Below are 18,030 nucleotides of genomic sequence, written 5' to 3'. Positions count from 1 at the left end.
GAACAGTGACTTCAGGACCAGCCTGAGTCACACAGTGAGACCTTGTCGTCACTCCTGAGCTTTGTGTCCATCAGCGTCCCTAGGCTTTGCTGACTTTGACCCACTACAGACCCCGGGTAGAAACCTATTATATATCTCATTCGCACAAGAAAATTCTCCCAGCAGTCCAGTGGCTGGCTATCAAACCCACTGTGCATGTGACTCCGCTGGGGGATTTGAACATAATAATGAAACAGTTGTTCTGGGTGGAGAGAAGTCGAGGCTTCATTCACTTGGTGATATATATATATATATTTTACAATACCATTCAGTTCTACATATCAGCCATGGGTTCCCCTATTCTCCCCCCTCCCACCCATCACTTGGTGTTTTTAAAAGCATGTCCGGACTACTTCGAACCTCCCAGGTTGGTTATTATCAAAAAGACAGACAGTAGGGCTGGCGAGATGGCTCAGTGGGTAGGGCTTGCTGCCAAGCCTGACAGCCTGGGTTCAATTCCCCAGAACGGGAAGAAGAGAATTCGCTCCTGCAAGCCGTCCTCTGACCTCTACACATGCAGCATGGCAGGCACATGCCACAGGCATATACACACACAGATCCATTAATAAATAAACGTAATAAAGTTTAAAATGTAGCACTAAAGGACAATAACAAGCACCAGCAAGCATGTAGAGGATTGAACCCTGGCACACTGCAGGTGGGGGAGGGGAAACAGAGTAGCCACTGATGAGAACTGTCCTGGGGGTTCTTTGAAACATTAAGCATAGAGTCCACAGTTCCAAAAGTTGAGACTATGTATCAAGGCTAGCAGAGGACTATCCAAAGGTGTTATCCTTCCTAACAGTCAACAGTGGGGGCAGGCCGGATGACCAGCAGCAGGTAAATAAGTTAAATGGGCTGCTACAGCCCTGTATATCCGCCCCGCCAGAAGGGAGGAACAAGCTGCTGATGTGCACTGCAATATGGATGAACCTTGAAAACACACTGAATGAAAGAGTCACATATGGAATGATCCCACTGAAAGAAATGTCCAAACCAAAAAGGGGGCCGTGAGCTGGCTCTGTAGGTCAAGGAGCTTGCAGCCAAAGTTCACAACCTGAGTTCCATCCCTGAGATTGGCATTACTGAAGGAAAGGACAGACTCCTGCAAATTGTCCTTAGACCTCTATGTGTATCCCATGGTGCACTCTCAAGTGCGCACACACACACACACACACACACACTGTATATTTTTATTTTTAAAAGAAATGCCCAGAATCTAAAGAAAAAGGGAGAATAATGGTTTATCAGAGATTGAAGAAACCCTTTGGGGAGTGGTGCCTAAGAGGACGACTTTGGGGTGATGATTTCTGGAATTGGGGCCATGCTGCATGGCCTTGTAAGAATGATTTTTTTTTTAAAGCATATAGTTTAAAAGGATGAACTTTGGTGGACATGGCGGAGCATGCTCATAATCCCAAGAGACTCAAGACCGAGGCCGGACTATGAGTTCAGTCTAGCCTGGGCTATAGAACAAAAACACCATCTCAAAAACAAGAAGAAAAAAAACCAAACAAACAAAAAAGGGAATTATATCTTAAATGAAAACATCCTCCAGGTGACTCCAGCACCCAGCAAGGACTCGGTGTCTGCCTGGTTAAAAGGGTGGGCTGGCAGTCACTGGCCTCATAGCTCAAGGCTCCTCTGGGGTTAAGGACTGGCGTTCCATGGCGTTACTGCTGTGCTGAACAGGGCTGTGATGGCCTTCCATCTAACCAGGAGGCGTCAGGGTGGAGGATGTCTGCTCTCTCTCTCTCTCTCTCTCTCTCTCTCTCTCTCTCTCTCTCTCTGCCCCAAGTCAGCAGGGAAGGTGCTGAGCTAGGGGGAGGGCCCAGGCTCCCACTTTCATGAACAGACTCCACACCTTCGCTAGCATCCACGTTCTAAGCCGTGCCAGGTGCCAGGCCACATGGTGCAGAACACGGGCAGGCAGAGGGGGCAAACTTACTGTCGGAGGCGCTGGAAGCCAAGGAAAGAAGACATGGCTGCCCAGGATAGTTCTGCTCATACCAGGCTGAGCTAAAGGGCGAGGGCTGCCTCTCCTGACCCGGAGAGACTCCCATGCCTGCTTCTTCGAAGAGAGAAGCAAGTGTGATCGCCTGTGCGATCAGGAGGCATCCATAAAAGGCATCCATCCCACACCAGCTCTGCACTGTCCAGATATACAATCCACAGTCAGCTGCTGCCTGCTGCCATGCCCAGGCAAGCCTGGACCCAGGTTTCTTCATGTCTTCGGCACTGTATCTCTGTCACCCAGCTGAATACACGTGCTTTTTGAGGTGACGATGGCCTTCAGTGGGGAGAAAAAGTCTCTCCCCTGTGGAAATCCCTTTTAGTACAAAAATAAGTATGGGCTCGGTGAGTCTCCTTTGTGAGGATGTGAGGGTGTGAGCTGGTTGACTGAGGTATTAGGTTTCTCTGGCGCTCACAGGTCTGGGAATGCTGGAGTTTTAGCTCTGCTGAAACTAAGTTGGTGCCCTAGAACCTAGAGGTATCTGATGCCCAATTGCCTGGGAATATTGATTTCTTTTTAGGTCTCTAAACCACTCCAACATTCAGCTGGCAGGGGAACGGGTTGGCAGGTGTGTGTGTGTGTGTGTGTGTGTGTGTGTGTGTGTGTGTGTGTGTGATTACTCCATCCGAAATGTCACATCACTCCTGGTGACTGCAGGGGCCAAATATAGCACTAAGATGTACCACCCAGCAGCTTCCTTCGTGACCTCTGCCCCTGCACTCTGGCTCATCTCAGAAAACCAGGAAGTTCAGAGGAGCTTGGGAAAGGGCTAGGGTGTGGCTCCCCTGGAAGAGTGCTTGCCTAGCATTCACGAAGCCATGGCTTCTATTCCTAGTACTGCACAAACCTAGCATGATGATACAAGCCTGCAATCGTAGCCCTTAGTAGGCAGAGGTGGGAAGTTCAGAAGTTCAAGGTCACCCTCCGCTACACAGTGAGCTGGAGGCCAGCCTAAGCTACATGATACTATGTCACAAAATCGATGAAGAGAGACAAAATTGAGGGAGTCACACACACATCCACAGAGAGAGGGAAGAGGAGAGGGAGGGCCTGATATAATTCAACGCCCTAAACAGCCGTCTTGAGCTAAATGCAATGGCACTTCAAAAATCCTCAGACTCGAGAAGCAACCCAGACAACCACTTCTGGCACTTTAAGAAAATGATCGGAGAGTTTGCAGGCTGCTTGGTCGTTGTCATCGTTGTCGTGTTTTTGTTTGGGTGAGGAAAGTGTTGAGTAAATCCCTGTTTGCAGGCAGAGCCAGGTGATTCCAGAAGGGGCCCCTTCTGTTCCAACTGATGGCTAAGGCCTCTCTCTTTTCTACATCCTTGACTCACGCTAGCTCAACAGCTATAAACAGTGTATGTGTGCATGTGTGTGCACACCCGTGTGGAGGCCAGAGGTCAACTTCAGATGTCAAACTGGGGTGTCACCAGCTCCCTCTCTCTGTCTCTCTCTCTGTCTCTGTCTCTCTCTGTTTCTTTGTCTCTGTCTCTCTCTGACGTGGAACTTACCAAGTAGCCTACCTACATCAGTGAGTCCCAGGGACCCCCTTGTCTCTGCCTCCCCAGTCCCGGGATTACAGTGTGTATCTCCATGCTGGGTATATGACTCACCTTTTTGTCGTGATAAAATATTGTGACCAAATACAATATAAAGGGAAGAGTTTATTTTTTGTCTTGTGGGTACAGAGGGCTGGATGTCCAAGATGGTGGAAAAGACATGGCAGTCAGAGAAGGAAGCAAAAGATCACATTTCAGCTGCACACAGGAAGTAGAGAGCATGAACCGGAAGTGTTGCAAGGGTATAAACTCTCAACACTCCACCCCCTAGGGACATACTTCCTCTATAAGGCTCCTGACTGACAGGCTCCAGAACCTTCTCCCAGAAAGTATCACCAGCTGGAGACCAAGTGTTTAAACACATGAGCCTATGGGGGACATTTCTCATTCCAATCATTACAGCTGGTTTCTGAGGGCCACACACATTTGAAAGGGAAATATTTTATCACACTCTCTCCCGAGCTCATCAACAACTGTAAATTTGATCAGTGCATTACAAACACTAAGCATGATTTTTAAAAAGGTCAAAATTCTCTATCTAAAATTGAGCAACCAGCTACTCTTCCTCCTCATCCCCCACTTAGGGACACAAAGCAAACAAACAAACAAACAAACAAATAAATAAATAAATAAAAACATAAATAAGGTCCGTGAGAAGTTGGGAGTTTTCACAAAGTGAGAACAGCAATACAGAAGAGGCTTCTTCAAGGTGCCTACAAGAGGAAGAGCCGGAATGGCCCCCAGGACCTTCCCCTCTGGTATCGGGCCCTTGTATGTCCCCTTCCCTTCAGTGGCCCCAGAGCAGGGGCCTTGCTTCCATCATTAGAGGAAGGCAAAGGCCAGGGGCAGCCCTCCACCGGTATCTCGCAGATTGGAGAGAAAGACATCCCTGTCGGCTTTGCAGAAACAGCGACCCATCTTGCGAACACAGAGAGAGGCACACAGGAGGAGGGGCCAGAGGAAACTCCTAGGACAGGAGGCTGGTCCCCAGTGAAAGCTGGAGTGAGCTCAGGGTCCTCTGTCAGAAAGCATCAGGGCATGAATTCTGCCAAGCAACTTGAGTGAGCATCTATCCGACACAGGCCTGGCTCCAGCAGAGGCTCCCGCTGAAAACACAGCCCTGCCGATGGGGACGGCGACCACGTGAGATCCCGGGCATGGGATCCAGCTGCCTATGCCTGTGCTCCTGACCCATGAGACCATGGAATCAGAATGCATGGTGTTTTGAGAGCTGCCAAGTTCAGTTGTTTGAAACAGACAGTGCCAGGTCGTGGTGGCGCACGCCTTTAATCCCAGCACTCAGGAGGCAGAGGCAGGCGGATCTCTGTGAGTTCGAGGCCAGTCTGGTCTACAGAGCGAGATCCAGGACAGGCTCCAAAGCTAGACTGAGAACCCTGTCTCGAAAAACCAAATTAAATAAATAAATAAATAAATAAATAAATAAATAAATAAATAAATAAATAAATAGATAAATAAATAAATCAGATAGTAAAGGGTCCTTGTTCGCTCCAAAGCTACACTGAGAACCCTGTCTCGAAAAACCAAAATAAATAAACAAACAGATAGATAGATAGATAGATAGATAGATAGATAGATAGATAGATAGATAAAGCAGATAGTAAAGGGCCCTTGTTCACTTCCCCAGAGGCTTACCGCCTCTCCCCCAAAATTCAACACAAGTGCTACTGACTCTTACTCCATACAAAAGGTAAAGTATATTATTTTTCTAGACTGTAGCTCAAACGTGACATTAGATTACCCAAGGCATGCCTTCACTTCAGGATGAGAACCTGCCATTCAAAGGCTCCCTAATCATACCTAGACATGTTGTGATCATGCTTGAGTGCAAAGCCAGGACTCTGGGGGTGTAGCCCAGAGGAAGAGCATTTGTCTAGCATGCAGGAGGCCCCAGGTTCAATCCCTGTGACCTCATAAAATAATTAATAATAATAATAATTGTATCAAAGAAGAGGAGGAGGAAAAAAAGACAGGCCATTTTTATCAAAATGGCTGCCTAAATTTACTGACAATGTGGTGTTCTCCAAACAGGACTAGGCACTACAGGCGCCTCTTCTTCAGATGGGTGAAGAGATGGCTGAGTGTCTGGGAGGTTGGACAGGCAAGCTCACAATCCGCTTGCTACCCCTTGGCTTTGTGTGATCTAGTTTATCCTAAGAGTAGCCGAATGATAACCACAACACGTCTTTAATAACGCATCCAGACTGGGGCTGAGGCTCAGTGGGTAGGGTGCTCGCCTGGCATGCACAAAGCCTTAGGTCCCATCTCCAGGACCACATAAGCCAGGCAGGAGAATGCACTCGTCAGAGTCAATCAGCCAGGGTCATCATCCACTGCACAGTGGCGTGGAGGCCAGCCTATGCTCTATGAGACCCTCACCACACCCTGCACAGCTTGGTCCTGGAAACCCATCTGAGGAGGTAAGAATAAAGAAAGGATGGACACAGAGATACACACACAGGAATGCTGGGATTAGGGGGCAGTCTTGGGTTGCAGATACCAGGGAAGAGGAATTCCGGTAACTACTTTTGCACCCATCTGAACTTTGAACTAGAGGAAGGCTCTGCCATCCCTCCAAGGCTCATGTGTACAGGGAAGGCTTTTCCAGTTCTCCTGGGTCTGAGGGCATAAGTGTCCAGGTCTTGTCTCAAGCCTTGTCTCTTCTTTACACATTCACTCAGAGCTTCCTTGGCTCCCCACACCCTGACCAAAAATAAATGTTTAAATGCATCCAGCAATAGTGTATCAAGTCAAGTCCATGGGACCCCACTGTTCACTGCCAGGGCAAGTGGAGTAGCTGCTGAGTTAGGTAGACAGCAACATGTATACTCCACCCAGCACAATAGGTAGGTACACCTCTAACCCCACTGTTGTGGAATATTACTTTAACTAGGCAAAGATGTGTTATGTTTGTTTATGCTATGGAATATTATTTTAACTCTGTAAAGGTGTGTTACATTTGTGCTGCGTTTGTTTTTGTTTTTGTTTGTTTGTTTGGTTTTTGGTTTGGTTTGGTTTGGTTTTGGTTTTTCAAGACTGGGTTTCTCTGTGTAGTTTTGGTGCCTGTCCTGGAACTCACTCTGTAGACCAGGCTGGCCTCAAACTCACAAAGATCTGCCTGCCTCTGCCTCCCAAGTGCTGGCATTAAAGGCGTGCGCCACCACCGCCCAGCAGCGTTTGTTTAATGAAGTAAAAATGTGTTAGATTTGTTTATGTTTCGGGTTATTCCTTTAACTATGTGAAGGTGTGTTACCTATGTTTGTGCGGCGTTGTTTAACGGTGTAAGGATGTGTTGCATCTGTTTCACCTGGCCTGCCTAAGGCACCCGGCTGGTCTAGTAAAGAGCTGAGTGGCCAATAGCTGGGCAGAGAGAGGGAGAGGCGGGGCTGGCAGGCAGAGAGAATAAACAGGAGGGGAAATCTAGGCTTATAAAGAATGAGAGACGAGAAGAAGAAGAAAGAAGGGGGCCATGCCCACGGCCAGAAGTCAGGCATAGAGGCAGAAGGAAAGTAAGATGGAAAGAAAGAGAGAGAGAGAGAGAGAGAGAGAGAGAGAGAGAGAGAGAAAGAAAGGTAAAAATTCCTGAGGCAAAACGTAGATAAGCAGGTTAATTTAAGTTAAAAGAGCTAGCCAGAAAGAAACAAGCCTAAGCTAGGCCGAGCATTCAAAAACTAATATTAAGTCTCTGTGTCATGATTTGGGAGCTGGTTGGTGGCCTAAAAGAAGAAGCCTGCTTTACCTCACCATGTGATTTTGGCAAAGACATTTTTTGTTTCCTGAAAGTTTGAGAACTCACAGCAAGACACCACACTGGGACCAAAAGTCAGTTCCCTCTTTCCTAGCAGAGAAACCCATTCCTCATTTCTGAGAAGATATTTGTATCCAGAGGGCCAGACATCTTACCTTTGACCTCAAACTCTAAGTGGAGACTTGGTTCTGAAGCGACTGTTTTTCGAGTCAGAAATGTCCAGGGCCAGGACTGTCGTTCACTGGGAGAGCATTCACCTAATACAGTGGTTCTCAACCTTCCTATTGCTGGGACTGTTTAATGAAGTTCCTCATGCTGTGGTGACCCCCCCCATCATAGAATTACTTTGCTGCTACTTTATAACTAATTTTGCTACTATTATGAATTATGATATAAATATCTGATATGCAGGGTATCTGATTGCAACCCCTGTGGAAGGTCATTTGACCCCCCCCAAAAGGAGTCACAACCTATGGATTGAGAATCACCAGCCTAGTATGTGAAAATCACTGTGCTCGAATCCCAGCATCATAAGGAATTAAATTCTATCTTCCTGAACAAATAATTTCTAAGCAGATGATCAATTTTGAACCCAAATTGGACATTCTTGTGACAACCAACTACTCTAACCATGAAAGACTGAGAAAGGGAGAAAGGACCTTCAAGATGAATGTAAATTGGCTCATTTTAAAATATCTCAGTGGGCATAGTGACGTATGCCTTTAATCCCAGCACTCAGGAGGCAGAGGCAGGCAGATCTCTGAGTTTGAGGCCAGCATGGTCTATAGAGAGAGTTCCAGGACAGCCAGGGCTACATAGTGAAACCTGTCTCAAAAACACACATTTACAAAAAAAAAAAAAAGTAATGTCTGTTTGGTTGGGGAGTTGGCTTGGCCAGTAAAGTGCCTATCACAGAAGCATCAGGACTTAAGCTCAATCCCCAGAACCATCTTTAAAAACACCAGGCATTGGATCATGAACCTGTAATACCAGCAGACATAGATTCTGGGGGGCCTAATATACTTGGCAAGTTCCAGGCCAGTGAGAGACCCCATCTCACAAAAAGGGATGTGAGGAAGCTGAGGAGATGGCCCAGCAGTTAAAAGTACTGCCTACTCTTCCAGAGGACCCTGGTTCAGTTCCCAGCACCCACATAGCTGTTCACAATCATTTGTGACTCCAGTTCCTAGGGACCTGACTCCCTCTTCTGGTCTCCTTGGGTATTGCACACACTTAGTACACATACCATACATACATGCAGGCAAAACACCCATACAAAACACCCATAAATATTGAGAGAGAGAGAGAGAGAGAGAGAGAGAGAGAGAGAGAGAGAGAGAGAGAGAGAGAGAGATGGACTGTGCCTTAGGAACAATATTTAAAGTTGGCCTATGCCCTTCACATGCACTCACAGATACACGCACGCACGCAGGCACGCACACACACACACACACACACACACACACACACACACACACACACACAAATATGCACACAAATACATTCACACATAAATAAAAACTAAAACACATCTGCTCAGCCTGCCCCAATGTCTTACTGGCAATTTCATCACAGATATACTGGACGACACTCAGAGAAGTAATGTTTCTAAAGTCAAGCGGCTCAGATACAAATCGGACTCCCTTCCACAAACCATTTGACTTTGGGCAGGCTCCTTAAGCACTCTGAGCCCCTGAGAGACAAGATTGTTTCACGAGGTTATGAGGACATAGAAAACTGGTCCTTCGGGGTTGGGGATTTAGCTCAGTGATAGAGCGCTTGCCTAGCAAGTGCAAGGCCCTGGATTTGGTCCCCAGCTCTGAAAAAAAAGAAAGAAAGAAAGAAAGAAAGAAAGAAAGAAAGAAAGAAAGAAAGAAAGAAAGAAAGAAAAAGAAAGAAAGAAAGAAAGAAAGAAAGAAAGAAAGAAAGAAAGAAAGAAAGAAAGAAAGAAAGAAAGAAAGAAAGAAAGAAAACTGGTCCTTCATTCTCAGCCCTGAGTTTGGAGCCTGGCACACAGCAAACCTTTGACAGCCTGAGCCACACCAGTTCAGGTGAAAGTGTGGTCTTCATGCTTAGCATGTACCAACTGAGATGCTTTGGCCCAAAAAACTGGGACTCCATCCAGGGCTGGCAGGGATGTCAATTAGGAGAGTGTGGAGGATCCTTAATTATTAAAACTAGAGCTGCCTTACAATCCAGTCACCCCACCCCTGAGTGTTCACACAAAGGAGCCCACACACACCAAGGTGATGCCAAACTGCTCACGGTAGGCGAGCATGGAACCAGGCCAGCGCCCATCAGAAGATGAGTGAGTGAGAAAATGTGGTACGCATACACACTGGAGTACTATTCAGCTGTAAAGAAGAACAGAATCGTGGCATTTGCCAGACCATGGACAGAATCGGGGATCATGGTGTTAAGGGAAACAAGCCACGCTCAGAATGATCAATATAGTGTCCTGTCTCATGTGTGGACTCTACAGAGAGTGGAGAGGGGGGCGTGAACACAAAGGGGGGTGATTAGGATGTGGATGGGAAAAGGGGTCTTGGGAGTAAGGATCATGAGGGATGTCCACAATCCCAGTACCTCCCAAGCATGTGGAAGCCTCACGATGGAATTCCTTAACTTTGTATAATTTTTTAAATCATAAACAAATTTTTAAAAAAATTAAGCCTGGGATTGTAGTCTAGCCCTCAGCCAATTGAAATGCCAGTGGGTTTTAATCAAAAGAGTGGGCAAGAAAACCACATCGGCATTCAGCCTTCGTCCCAGCTGGGCATTGTCATCGGCTTTGATGGGACAGTGGTAAGAAAGTCTGCAAGTCACAAAGAAAAAAAAAACCACACGTTCATTGCTATGGCTGGTCACTAGGTATCAAGTGAAGGATGAAGGCGGCACTCTGGTGTGCGACTGCACAGAAGTGTGACTCTCCACACTAACTCACAGACAGCATATCAAAAAAAAAAAAAAAAAAAAAAGCTTTAATCCCAGCACTCAGGAGGCAGAGCCAGGCGGATCTCTGTGAGTTCGAGGCCAGCCTGGGCTACCAAGTGAGTTCCAGGAAAAGGCACAAAGCTACACAGAGAAACCCTGTCTCAAAAAAAAAAAAAAAAGCTAGAAGAAAGAATCTTGAATGTGTCTGCCACAAAGAAACATTCGATGCCAGATGAGGAGGAATTCTTCCCTGATCTGAACATTAACAATACATACATGTACTCCAACATCATGAGCACAGGGTCATTTCTACATGTCAGTAAAAACTCACAGCAAAATGCATGCAGATTTTATGCACCAATAGAAAAGGCAATAACATATCCTTTAGCTATTCGCTATTTATCCAAAATTTGAACTTGGGATGTTGTCCTGCAACCTATCCAGAAATAGACAGCTCAAGCTCCCCAATAAGATCAACACTGCACCCCCTGTCCCCTGTCCCCCCCACACACACCCTGCCCTTGTCTCCTCACCACACACACACACACACACACACACACACACACACACACACCCTGCCCTTGTCTCCTCACCACACACACACACACACACACACACAAAATGAACAAATAAATATTTTTAAAAAGAAACTAGAAAATGGATACCAGTAGCATTATGCTCCCTACCCACCAAGAATTAAATATCCTAGCATGTGGGCATGCCTGTAGTGCCAGCTACTTGGGAGGTGAGGCAGGGGGATTGCTTGAGCCAAGGAATATGAGACCAGATTAGCCAAGGCAACAGCCTCATCTTGTTAAAACAAAATCCCCGATATTGTCTATATACCGGACCTTCCACCATGTATTAGTTGGCCTCTGCTAAGCATGCTGTACTTTTTTATCTTCTCTGCGCCCACCCGAGGTCCTGTGAGGGAGGAAATATTACCTGTTCCATCTAAAGGATGAGGCCACAGTGGCTTAAGGATGCTCAGCTCAAGTCCCAGCTCTGAGAAGTATCAGATTTCAAACTGAAACCCAGCTGGGTTTAACTCCTAGGACAATACTCTCAACAGCTGAAGCGCTGTTTCCCAACCTTGTCGCCTGCCTACCTTCCCCGTGGCCTTGGCCACCACCACCACCACTGAGCATTTGAAAGTAGCAATTATCATTGATTTTAAAAATGCATGTCCAGTGGAGCTAGAGTGATGGGTCAACAACTTCCCACCACCCACTTCAAGAGACTCACAGCCACTTGTATCTCCAGCTTCCGAGGGATCTGGCGCCCTCTTCTGACCTCCACAGACACCTGCACTTACATGCACAGATACACACATAGACACACACACACACACATACATACACATACACACACCATACATACACATACACCATACTTACACACACCATACATACACATACCACACACATACACACCATACACACACATACCACACACACATATACACCATACATATACACACTATACATACACACCACATACACACACCACACACACACATACACACACACCATACATACACATACCACACATACACACCATACATATACACACCACACATACTATACATATACACACTATACATATACCACACACACACATATCACACCACATGCACACACACACATACCGTGGTCAAACGTATCACATGCGGGGGAGCTCAGAACTCCAGAACTAACAAGAAGCCCGGAAGGGACAGTTGAGTCCCAAGAACAGAGACAATGGCTGTAAGCCACCATGTAGGTGACCAGGCTCAACTGTCCCACCGGAACAGCAAGCAACGGCAGGACTCAGGACCACTGTGGTGACCTCTGCTTCCTTCAAGGACAGCAAGGCACTGAAGACAAGATATCAATGACCAAGAGGCAGGTGGAGAGGGCTCGGGTCACAGCTGTGTGTGAAGGTTGTATGTCAGACAGGAGGCCGTGCAAGGGAGAACACAGCAGATGGAATAAAACCACAAAACACAAATGGCCTGCTCGAGGCTTTCTGGAAAGATTTGGATTGCTGTGTCATGGTGTGTGTGTGTGTGTGTGTGTGTGTGTGTGTGTGTGTGTGTGTGTGTGTGTGTGTTCTCTCTCTCTCTCTCTCTCTCTCTCACACACACACACACACACACATACACACACACACACACACAGATTGCTCTTGAAGTCATTACCTAGTCAAGGATAATCTTGAACTTCTGACCCTCCTGCCTCCACTTCCCGAGTGCTGGGATTACAGACGTGCAGCAGCACATCCAGTTTATGCTGTGCTGGGAATGGAACCCAGAGCTCTGTGCATGCTGGGTGCATGCTCTACCCTCTGGGCCATGTCCCCAGCTCTTTGTTCTGACCTTAAATTGAGGAGGAAAAGCTGATGGAGGTGACGTAAGCCTGTCATCCCAGAACTGGAGAGGTTAGGAGTGGATCAGGAGCTGGGTGTGGTGGCACACACCTTTAATCTCAGCACTCGGGAGGCAGATCTCTGTGAGTTCGAGGCCAGCCTGGTCTACTGAGTGAGTTCCAGGACAGCCAGGGCTCCACAGAGAAACCCTGTCTCAAATCGAGGAGGAGGAGAAGCAGCCATAACCTCTTGTCTTCACACTGCTCTCCTCTACAAAGAGGCTCAGATTCCACGGCACTCAGGAGACGCGCTTGCATGAAATTCCACCCCCCACCCTGGAGCCTGGGACAACACAGAAGGCGGGTCCCCTCCCTAGCAGCTGCACACTCCATAGTTCTGAGGTGAGAGGTCACCATTTGTGTTTCTAACAAGTGGGACACCCAGGTGACACCTCTGTGGGCGGTCAGAGGTGCCACTTTGAAAAGCCACCGCCAAAACGATTCTCTTAGGGAGTGTTGGGCAGTTAGGGAAACTGGAGCTCTCGGAGAAGAAGTCGGCACACTGGAGAAGTGGCAGTCACACCTAGTTCCTTCCGACTACAGTGACAACTCCCTGCATCACCAGCCCTGGTGACAAACTACCTTTGTTCAGGACGGAGCACACACACTGTTTAAGGAACAGGGTTGATATAAAAAAAAAAAAAGAAAGAAAGAAATCCTCCACCCTGTGACTCAGAGAGGCCAGGGCTAGGAGCTCAAGGCGACACTCGGCAGGTGTCTCCGGTGAGATCTGGTCTCCAGGTAAAGGTGGAACAGCTGCACCCCTCTCCTGACACCCCACGCTAACCCGTCTACAGGGCTGCAATGACGTCAGCCTCAGTGGAAACTGCTCTCCTGCCCTGACCTGTTTAGCGTTAAGAACACAGACCAGAGGGCGCGGGAGAATATCAAAAAAGCGTGAATGGAAAAACGGGATCAGAAAGCAGCCACCTGGAAGAGCGCGAGGCTGACTCGGCGAACCTTACCCTGTTTAGTTATGGAATACAAATGGAAAAAAAAATAATAACCAGAAGAGGTTTCCAAAAACATCTGGGGATGGGGGTGCAACCACATCAATTAAAAAAAAATCCTTTGTTATTCCTCTAAAACTATAAAATAATGACTTCAAAATCATGTCTTCGCCATGCTTCTTTAGGGGCTAGAGAATCACGAAGAAAGTATTCAAAGTAATGACATGCTTGACTTCTAGAGAGAAAAGGGATTACTGAAAGTTCTGATAAAGCTAGAAGATTCTAGAAGATTCTGGTCAGGTGAAAGGAAAGAGAAGGCAGGCTGTATTTCTTTCCTTTTCCTTTTTTTCCCTCACTCTGTACCCCAGGCTGGCATCAGACTCACAGCAATTCCCCTGCCTCAGTCTCCCACATATGGTATGAGCCACCACACTTGGCTCTCAATTTGTATTCCAAGCTGAAATAAAAATAATTCACATATGGAAAAGCAAATCCGAGAACATATTCAAATGAGTTTCTCATACAACCACATAGGGCTGTTTCTAAAGAAACGTCAGGGGAAAGAAAAATAGTTGAAAGACTCATCAGCTGTGGCTCTGCTTGGCTGTTTTTCCCCAGGACTGTGTCCAGTGGGGCTCGGCTTTGCCCTGGATGGCATATCAGGACCCCTCAGCAATGCAATTCCTCAGCAATGGAGCAGGGCAGCTTTATGAGATGCATGAGGCTACTCATATCTGCGCAAATGTGGCCGTGGAGACACTCACCACCGCTTTTAAGGAAATGCACCAGCACAAAGCATTCCTTGGCAGCGTGCCTGAGGAACAGAGCCATGGGCAGAAGCAAGAGCCACCATGGCATCTGCCCTTTCTCCTCCCTCGAGAATGTCACACTCTATACATCTCTGCGACAAGGATCCAGTTACCAATCGAGTGTGTTTTCAGATCCTCCGCAGATCTGCACGATTCTCCAGTCATATATATATTTTTTTAACTATTATTACACTAATTTGTGCATCTGAGGTTGGGGACACCTGGGTGCCACCGTGGACTTTTGCTGGTCAGAGAACAGTTTGTAGGAACCAGTTCCTGCCTTCTACCATGTCAGTTGCCAGGATCGAACTCAGGTCCTCAGGCTTGGTGGCAAGTGCCTTTACCTACAAAGCCATCCTAGCAGCCCCTATCAAAGATATTTCGATGTCAGCCACAGGCTGAGGCAGGAGGATCATGAATTTGAAGCCAGTCTGGGCTACAGAGTAAGAAGACCCTACCTCACACGTAAGCAAATGGGTTATGCTAACATAGGGTGCCAAGTTCAATTGCTTCGACAAATATCCTATTACAAAGAAGAGGCAGGCATGTCAGACAGACCACGTGTGAACTCCCACAATGCACTTGACCACTGTGACCATGAGGCAGCAGGCGGTGAAGGATTCTATTTCATTTCCATATGACCAACTGCAAGCGGGGAGCTGCATCCCAGAATGATGAAGGTTCAGCCCCTCCCCGCCCAATCATGATTGTAATTCACAACTGGACACATCTGCCTTCCACCACGGCAGTCCAGGGGGACTGAAGCCAGGCTGTCAGGATTGGCTGCAAGTCCCTTTCCCTTCTGAGACAGCTCATTGGCCCCAAGATGCCAAGTGCCTCTAAACCTTCATGCATGATAAACTTCTATACATCCCTCAAAACCCATCTCAACGGCCTCTTCTGTTCAACCTTCCTTAGCTGCAATCAATAACAGATAAGGTTAGAGGAAAAGTATGTCACCTGGGGAAGGGGGCTGGTTACTGGGGAGTCTGATCTGGGTTATTGTATCTCATCTCCGTTGCTGAAACAAGAGTAGGTTTGATCGAAGAAATTAGTTCCTCTGTTCAACTGCACAGAAGAAATAAGTTCCTCTGTTCAGCTGCACAGGAGTGTGACCATAGATGACATCTTCGAGCGGTACATATGAGTTTAAGCAAGATACAAACCATTCCATTTAGATGATCTCAGTATGTAAGAGGTAAGGGCCGGCGAGGTGGCTTAGTGAGGAAAGGTACTTGCCGCCAAGCCTAGTGACATGAATTCAATCCCCAAGACCCACATGATGGAAGGAGAGAACTGACTCCCACAAATTGTCCTCTGACCTCCACGTGCACTCCCGATCCTACACACACACACACACACACACACACACACACACACACACACACACACACACACTGACACACAAAATAAATAAATAAAGGGGAAGGGAAGAAACCGAAAATATTTCCATAAATGCCTTTGGGTGATGGGATGATGGGATGGCACTAGGTACCTCTAAACACTTCTACATCTGGTCCCAGGAGTCAGACACAAGAATGTAAAATGGAGGGAACGAACGCGCACACGTTAAGGAAGAACGAACTGGTCTTAATACTTCCGAGGCAATTGCTTTCTCTGGCTGCAGCCCTTGGACATCTCATCTTAGGAACGTGTGAGTTGGGTTCCTGCGAAGACAGTGAACCGTCATCAGCCAGGGGAGCTTCTCTAGTTTGTTTTGAAGTCTCCCCATCAGCCAGTGTCCTCCAGGCAAACACTGTTTTCTAGCGGCTCCGAAAACAGTTTGTTCTGAACTCACCTATTACAGACAGACCTGGAGGATAGGGGAGGTGGAGACAGGGTGGCTGGGGCATCTGTGTCCCCTCCCCCAATCCGCCTCACAGGCAGATTGCTCCATCCCCCGGTGGCCCCGCAGCAGCAATGTCCTGGGATTTGCACAGTGCCATTTCTGGACCAGGACTCCGGGACCTGGTTTCTTCTGGGCTCTAAGTGGGTCCCGTGTCACTGCTGCAAAGGAAACTTAAGAAAATGTCTGTCCCTGTCCAGGACACAGTGGCCTCTGCCAGATGCGCAGAGACACTATCACACCTCATCTCACCCAGCCCTTCCACGTAACAAGCCTCAGCCCCTTTAAGCTGTCAACCTGTCCAGGTAGTGGGCTGAATAACATTCCCCTAGAATTCACTCCGTTGTGGACCATCACAATGTGGCCTTACTTAGAAGGTACATCTTTTGTACACAAACTGAGACTGGCCTGGTCCCTAAGTCCGATGAGAGCATCCTTATAAGACACAGAAATAGGACACAAGGGAGAGACAGAGAGAAGGCCATGTGAGGACATGGGCAGAGATGAAGAGTGACACTGCTCTGAGCCAAAAAACTCCAAGACCATCATATGCTAAAAGACAAGGCGTCTCCCCTGGAGCTTTTGGAAGGGGCATGGAGACCCTAGATTTGTAGACTTCTGCGGGGTTCTGGCCTCCAGAATCACAAGAGAATATATTTCTGATACATCAGCCACCCGAGTCGTGATGCTTTGGTACATCTACTGTATAGGACAGAAACACTCATCCTCTACCCTCTGAGTGACCCTGAAGCCTGGACCATTGCCCGTCTGTCTGAAGCCCAGCATGCCCCGAACCAACCTCTCCCTAGACTTTTCTTCTCTGTCCTTCCCTCATTCTGAAGCAGTGGACTCCAGGGCTCCACCCACTTCCAGTCTGGGTGAGATGGGACATCCTACACCCTGCCTAGCAGACATCTCAACTGGACACTGGGAAGGATAACATGCTGGGACCAATGTGCCCTCAAGAGGACCAAAAAAGTGACCCATGTAAAGCGCATTATAACATTTGGGGAACCCAAGATTTTTTTTTTCCTGTCTCATAATAGTTTATTGATACAGTACATCTACAGTCAGTGTCCGTTGTGTCTAATGTGAGCCCCTTCTCCTAGGGTGTCCTTTATAGCTTCAAATGGAAACTGAGTGTGGGGGATTGAATAGGTATGCCCCCCCATAGACTCATGTGTCTGAATGATTGGCCTATAAGGAGTAGCACTATTAGGAGGTGTATGGCCTTGCTGGAGGAAGTGTGTCACTATGGAGGCAGGCTTTGAGGTCTCCTATGCTCAAGCCACACCCAGCATGAGACAGTTCACTTCCTGTTGCCTGTGCATCAAGATGCAGAATTCTCAGCTCCTTCTCCAGCACCATGTCCGCCCATACACTATGATGATAATGGAGTAAACCCCTGAAATTGTAAGCCAGCCCCAAGTAAATGTTTTCCTTCAGAAGAGTTGCTGTGGTCATGGTGTCTCTTCACAGCAATAGAAACCCTAACTAAGATGCAGAGCCAGGAGGATTCTGGGATTCCTGGAAGATTTAGAAACTTAGTCACTGCTGAATAATAAATTCCATCAGTTTTGCAGCCTGCCAGGCTGTGATTTGTTTGATTCCTGCAATCACTTTGCAGAGAAGTTATTGCCCCAAACAGAAGCCCAGTGAGTTGAGTTCAGACCCAACTAGCATTTGCTGCTGTGATCCCTGATAA

The 18,030-nt window shown here is 47.4% G+C and overlaps 1 protein-coding gene across 2 annotated transcripts in view; it reads right to left on the bottom strand.

Moving 5' to 3' along the window:
* Window positions 1-18,030, bottom strand: part of Ksr2 (kinase suppressor of ras 2) — a 382,435-nt gene that overhangs the window by 320,111 nt on the left and 44,294 nt on the right. The window lies entirely within an intron of this gene.

The sequence above is a fragment of the Peromyscus maniculatus genome, chromosome 23, assembly GCF_049852395.1.
Source record: "Peromyscus maniculatus bairdii isolate BWxNUB_F1_BW_parent chromosome 23, HU_Pman_BW_mat_3.1, whole genome shotgun sequence".
In the NCBI taxonomy this organism is placed as follows: Eukaryota; Metazoa; Chordata; class Mammalia; order Rodentia; family Cricetidae; genus Peromyscus; species Peromyscus maniculatus.
This window is presented reverse-complemented; position numbering and strand designations above follow the sequence as displayed.